Source organism: Macrotis lagotis, chromosome 1 (genome assembly GCF_037893015.1).
Source record: "Macrotis lagotis isolate mMagLag1 chromosome 1, bilby.v1.9.chrom.fasta, whole genome shotgun sequence".
NCBI lineage: Eukaryota > Metazoa > Chordata > Mammalia > Peramelemorphia > Peramelidae > Macrotis > Macrotis lagotis.
Genome location: NC_133658.1, coordinates 361,007,907 through 361,015,356, shown reverse-complemented (window position 1 = coordinate 361,015,356; position 7,450 = coordinate 361,007,907).

The following is a 7,450-nucleotide window of genomic DNA, read 5'->3' as shown; positions in this document are numbered from 1 at the left end:
ACCCTGCATCACTGCCATCCATTATTAGGATGTTTCTTGACTACAATTAATACATAACAGACATCTAAGAAGGGTTCTGTTCCAGAATCAGACTTTCAGAGCCGGGAAGTCATTGAGTCCAGCTTCTACCTAAACAGGAATCCCTTTGATAGCATTTCTGACAAGTGGACAGTCAGTTTCCATTTGAAAGCTCCTAAGTAATAGGAAACCTAGGTCCACTTTTGGGAAACTCTTTTGAGAAATCTGCCAACTGAAATCTGCCTCTGTGCAATTTTTCTTAACATTGCTCTTGCTTTGCTGTCTGAGGTCGACAGAGCAAATCTAGTTGAATTATATGTTTGATCATTCATGAACAAATAATATTAAGTCAGTGCTGTTGGTTAAAGGCTTTCATAGATCACTCGGGGTGAAAAGTTTACATCAAAAACATTTTGTTATACCACTTGGGAGCTATTCCCAACTCCCATCCATAAGTTGAATCCCCTTGGCAATGGCTACTCCAGACAGGATCTGTGAGTCTGTACTTCTAAAACTAGGACTCATGAGCCCCTACCAATTCACTATCTTTTAGTTATTCAGAGGACACACATAGTTCAATATAAAGGCATTTACTGAAAAGGCATGGTAAGAGGATGATGGAACAATGTAGAATAGCACAGATGTAATTTAGAACAAAACTTCATCATATCATAAAGACTCAAGTTTTGAGATGTATTTGGGCATTCTGCTCTGGGTATAATTTAGGCCTCAGAACTTGGACTAAATTTGATAAGAATAAAAAAATTATAGGGCACTTGGCTGTATTTGATCACTGTCAATTGAGGTGATATGGAAGCAATCTGAAGTAATATTATCAATCTATAGAAGCCTCAAAATTTAGATAGATAAATTCCCAGATTACCTTTGGCAATGTGTCAGTAACCAAAGTTTCTTCAAGTGCCCTAAATTGAATTTCTCAAATTTTCCTTAAACTCTTATTTTTATGAGACTTTTGGCCAAAGAAACCCATATTTACATAGAACATCATCTATTATCAGAAAGTGATAGCAGAATAATGACATTGCTGGCCATTAAGAAGACTTCTGTGGGAGAAGGGTACAATGAGGAAAGTCCCTTAATTCTAAACATTCTGTAGTGAACATGGTGAGTCGATTTTTTTCCATGATCAGACCCAAAGATGCTAAGCTGGGTTTTCTCTCAGCTTGGGTCTGGGCTCACAGTCACAGCTGTATCCTTCTAGGTGTGAAACTTTCTTCCTGGAACAATGACTTGTAATCCATTGAGTAATTCAGAACCAATTCTTGGCAGTGGAGACAGATGAACAATTTATCAAAAATTTCCTTCTTCCATTTTAAAAGACAAAACAGCAGTAACAAAAGGGGCAGAGCTATGTGTGGTATATTTAGCAAATGGCTTTTAGTTAATCTTTTATTATGGTTTCTGTAAGTCATGGTTCTCTGCTCCATCAGTGTAGATAATTGGATATATAATACAGATCTATTTCTTCTCATTTGCCAGATTGTTACTGATTCCATAGGATTTATAGCACTCACAGGTTTTTTTTGTTGTTTTCTAATGTCTAATAGTTTTTTCTCTATATGTTACCTAGTCCATTTTAAATGATTAAATTGAAGAGGTCTTCATTTCATTCCTCAGGTGAAGTATTTTCTCTATTAAATCTGTTTAATAAATGATTTTCATCTGGATTTATAATTTGTTATCTATTGAGATAACATCATAAACTTGGGAATCATACTGAAGAATTGACTGGAAACTTATTTGACTGATTTCCTTTTACAGGGAAATCATTGCTTCATTTAAGCTTAAACAGATCAATTTCTTATCTGGAGTAGTAAATTATAGCCCCTAAGTCCCTCACCCATAATCAATAAAAGCTACTAATAATCTTTAGTAATTAAAGGAAGTGCAGTATTAGGTTACTGATTTTAGAGTACAGAACTTAAGTTTGGATACATCTCTCTAATACTTGTTACATATGTTTGACTATTCACAAGTCACTAAACTTTTTGGGAGTTTCCTTATCTGTAAAGTGAGGAGATTGTATTCAATAGTTTCCAAGGTACCTCGTCACATAAAACCATAATTCCAAGGCTAAATAGATATATTAAAAGAAAAATAAATGTACTTAAATACAAAAGAAAAAATTCTATTTATATCATTTCTCTAGTCTTAAGTGTAAATTAAATAATTAAAATATGTAATACATTATCATAATAAAGGAGAATAAATAATAATCATAGCTAAAATTATGACTCTTTAAAGTTTATAAAGCATTATATGCATTTTATCTCATTAAATCTTTATAATAACCTTGCGATGTAAGTGCTGAAGATAGTCTACAATATGACCATTCTCCATAATAATCTGCAATCTTGCATCTGGTTCCAGATCCTTAATTTTGAATATAACTGTTTTCAAATATCAGAAAGACCATTATCTAGAAAAGGAATTGATTTTATTCTGGATAGTTTTTGAGGACAGTTATAGTAATAATGGTTGGAAATTACAGTGAACCTATAAAACACTCTATGATTACTAGCATAGTATAGACAGAGACAGAAATAAAATTTGTACTTTAACACTTTTAGTCACAGGGAATTCACCATTCTGCAGGTAGTGCATTGTATTGCTGGACAGCTCCAATTGTCTTTCTATCTCTACATTTTCTTTGTACTCAAATCTATTATAGTAGTTATGTAACCTGGATCACATGAAATAGGTTGAGTTTCTTCAGATACTTGAAGAGAGTAATTATAAACCTTTACTGTTGCAGTATTCTTACTGATGGCTTAGAAATATAATCATGATTCAACAGATAGGAAAACAACTTGATGACATCCCTTGAATGCTTTCAGGAAACCCATTCCAACAAGAGGCATCATATTTCACTTTTTAATAGTTCTGATTTTTAAGATTTTTAAGTTCTAATTCAATCTCTTCATATTACAATATCTCTACACTTAATCTTTGTGTTTCCTCACCTGTAAAAGAAGGGGGTTGAATTAGATAAACTCTGAAGTTCCTTCTACCACTAAATCTGTGAAACTATGTCAGAAGGCAGAACAAAAAGTTGGTAACAAAAGATCTTCATTAAGAGAAAGGGCAGACCGAGTGACCTCGTTTGGCACAAAGAGAGGCTTGACTGGGAACCCAGTGAAGCATGTCTACCCCATTTGAGGAACGAAGTTGGGTGGTGCCTTGTGGGACACCCTGGGGCCAGTGGTACCAGACCTTAGAGGAGGTGTTTATTGAGGTCCAGGTGCCGCCAGGCACTTGTGCTCAGGAGATCTAGTGTGGCCTGCAGAGTCGGCATGTGGAACTAGCTGTGCCAGGCCAGAAGATCCTCAAGGGCAAACTCTTTGATTCTACAGTAACTGATGAGGGAATATGGACATTAGAGGACAGAAGAATGGTCCATATAGTTCTTACCAACACATAGAGAGATGCAGCAAATTGTTGAAACTCCCTTTTAGAAACTGAATATGCAGGGGCAGCTAGGTGGCGCAGTGAATAGAGCACCAGCCTTGGAGTCAGGAGTACCTGGGTCAAATCCGACCTCAGACACTTAATAATTACCTAGCCGTGTGGCCTTGGGCAAGCAACTTAACCCCATTGCCTTGAAAAATATATTTAAAAAAACTGAATATGCAGCCGATCTTTGGGTACAGGACCAAATGCAAAGAAAACTCACCCTGGAGAGATTCCAAAAAGAAAACCCTGCAGAAATTGAAGAATAGTAAAGCTTTACCTTAAATGAAAAAAACTCAGTGGTGCAGAAATATCAGGAAACTATAGTAAAGGCAGACCAGATTTCTCTAGTCTTGAAAAATAAAAAATGCCATTTTAACCCAAGTACCATGTACCCTAGAAGATGTTGCCAATGTAAAAAGATTAGATTATGTGATTGAAGAAAATTTCATTTGCCTACATAACTGAATGAGAATTGTAAAACCATTTAAAAATGACTTCAGGGGCAGCTAGGTGGTGCAATGGATAGAGCACCGGCCCTGGAGTCAGAAGTACCTGGGTTCAAATCCGATCTCAAACACTTAATTATCTAGTTGTGTGGCCTTGGGCAAGCCATTTAACCCCATTGCCTTGCAAAAAAAAACCCAAAAATAAATAAATAAAATAAATATGACTTCAAAGAATACATTCAAAGTATAGTTTACATGGAAAACATTCTGAATTCCAATGGAAACTTTCATGGAGAAATGGGTCATTTTTTGAACTTACTTTGCTGAGCAGGACATTTTAACAAGTCTTAAACTCTATTGCTTTGTTAAACAGTGGACACTGTAATCATGGGAAACTCAAGTGTGCCTTCAGGGGAAACTAAGGGGTTTTTTTGGGGGGGGGCTGTAATCCAGAATAACTGTCAATAAAGCCTTCCAATTCCAAAAATGGAATAGTTGTTTCCCACCAATTTTAGAGTATCAAAGGGAAATGATTCACCTTAGTGAAACAGTCTATTACTGGGAAAATTAAGTTTGATTCTTAAATTGGCATAATATTGTTCTGAAATCTAGTTCTTTTTCACTTTCAGATAAGTTAAATGCCTTTGATAATCTAAATCTGTATTTTTTTTAATGGGCATGAGGGAAGAGAGGAATCAGGGTGAAACTAGCAATAATGTAGTTTAAATAATGTAAACAAAGTATCTTTTTTATGAACCTAAATGTAACCCAGTAAATTTTAGCTACCGTTAGGTATGCCTGGATAGTCAAAGTAGCAATCTTTGAAAAGATCTATCATTATGGTATAGAAGGTAGCCTGTGTAAGCAAAGAACAATGTAATTTTGTGGTTTTTACCAATATCCCTATTTTATGAAAATAAGATTGCAATTAATTTTAATTCTTTTGTATAAAACTGTAGTACCAAGTATTTGGATGTAAGTGATTATTTGGGAATTAAGTTTAAAGGTCAACTGAAGTCAAGAAATGTTTCTCATTCTTCATGCCTTCAATCTCTAGACTTCCAAGTAGATAGAAGGACTGAAGCCTAATCTTATTTTTATTACCCACTAGAGATGACTAAATGAGCTACAAGTATACTTTTTTTTTCTTGGCAATGAATACAATAGAGATGGCCAATATGTAAAGCCAAATTCCAGGCTATCTGGACCTGCTTATTTTACCTTTTAAAAGTAGGATTCTAAACTTGGGGAGGGGTCATACTCTTTTTAAAAAATATATTCATTTTGATAAGTTTGAGTGGTATTTATTTCCTTTGTAATCTTATTTTATACCTCACAAAAAAAGTTAAGAACCCCTGACTTCATTGTGCAGTTAGGTCATATAATTTTAAATGGTGCTTTGTGGTCTATAAGGTATTCTAAGTATTGTCACAGACTTTTACTTTTTATTTTCAGAGCTCAGAATTCCTACTAAAGGAGAAATTGAAGAATGGTAAAACTTTACCTTAAATGGAAAAAAAAACTTCACACCAGAGCTGTCCAAAGGTAAAATGAACTGCTTCATTTTGGGTCACCTTTTCTGGAGTTCCTTTTAAGGAGGGCATCCTTTATATTTCTTGTCTGTTCATGAACTTTTCACCTAGCCATGTATCATAAAGGTATTTTTCATCTTGTTCTTCTAGTTTGCTTGTGATGCCACATACTCATTTGGAGCTTATATGTGTGAAACTCTAACCATAATCCACCAAGAAAGCATCTCCTGCCTCTTCCAGCTCCTTGTAACTACTTTGAATTCCAGCAATTTAGAAAATAATATCAGTAGTCTGAATACTTAGCCCTCTGAAACAACCAAGTCTTGAAGAATATCTCAGTAACTTTTAAGAAAAAAACTATCCTGATCTACATGGTGTGTATGTGTGGTGGTGGTAGTGGGGTCATGGGAAGAGCTAGATTATTGCTCTTAACACGACATGGATACAAATTGTCTCACATAGTCTCTTCCAATTGAATAACTGTGTATACCTTTCTATATCTCTGACTCTTGCATTTCCATTTCAAAATGTTTACTCACTATAGGCCTTTTCGTAAGAAATGCTTGGAAATCTTTTTCATTAAAAATTCTTTTCCCTGCCCCCCTCGAAAAACATATTTAGATTTGCTTGGATTAAACCTTTATTGGTGTATCATATTCCAAACTTTCCTCTTCTGTAAGTGACAGCTGCCAAGCTTAATATGATCCTCACTGTGCCTTGTTGATATTTGAACTGGTTTTTTTTGACTGCAGTATTTTTTCTGTCCCACAGAAGCTCTAAATCTTAGCTTGGTGTTCTTTCAAGTTTTATTTTGAAGTTTCTTTCAGGAAATCACTAGTGGATTTTTTACATTTCATTTCACCCTCTGGTTCTAAAAAATATTGATAGTTTTCACTTGTGAATTTTTTGAAATATTAGTTTAGGGTTGTTTTTGGTTATGATTTCTAAGTATTCCTATAATTCTAGATTATTTTTTCTTGACATGTTTCTCAGGTAAGCTGTTTTTAATTTTATATTCCTTAGATTTTTTTTCAGTATGTTCATCTTCTGATTTTTGTCATATTTCTTACTCTTATTGAATTGGCGTTTTATCTTTCATCCATTCTAATTTTCACAGCATTCAGTTCTGGAGTAATATTTCCTACTACTTGTTCTAAGTTATCAATTCTCCTTGTCAATATTTCTCCTGAAGCTATTGATGAGACCCCAAGTTCTGAAAGGGCTGCTTGGTTTTTTTCCCTTTCATTATGGTTGAGAAGGTCTAGTTCTGCCTGGATGCTGTTGGGGAACTTTCAGGTTTTTGTTAGGGCTCATAGGTGCTCTGTTGTTGAGGCATGCTGCCAAGACCTTTTTCATCTGCTGTTATGGGCCATCCAGAGTTAGCCTCTATTTCCCTCTCTCTTTTCCCAGGGTTCCCAGTCTCCTTCCTCACTGAGCTTTGTCTGGGGTCTCTTTTCTTTTACAAACTCTAGGGTTCCCCTTTCTCCCATTGTTTTGAGGAATGCTTTATGATTCATTCATCTTCCACTTACCCTGGATTATCTAAATCCCCAATTTCCATAGATTTATCTTTCTGAAAGCACACATGGAGGAGTTTATAGCTGATTGTGTGTGTGTGTGTGTGTGTGTGTGTGTGTGTGTGTGTGTGTGTGTTACATTTTTAGAACTTTTCCTGGATGTTTTCTGGGGATTTGGATTACTCTAAAAACATACCTGCCATTTTCCAACAGTTCTCTATTTTACTCTCAATTAGGTTTTACAATCCCTTTATAATCTTCCTTGCACTTCAAATTTTCTTATTAAACTATTTTTATTAGTAGTACAAAGGAATCTTTAAGCTCTGTACAGGTTCAATTTTGCTAAATTATAACATTTTTTTGTTGTTTAGTAGTTTTTTAGTTCATGGTCCCATTCCAGAATTTCCTTGGCAAAGATACTAGTTTACCATTTCCTTCTCCAGGTCATTTTACAGATAAGGAA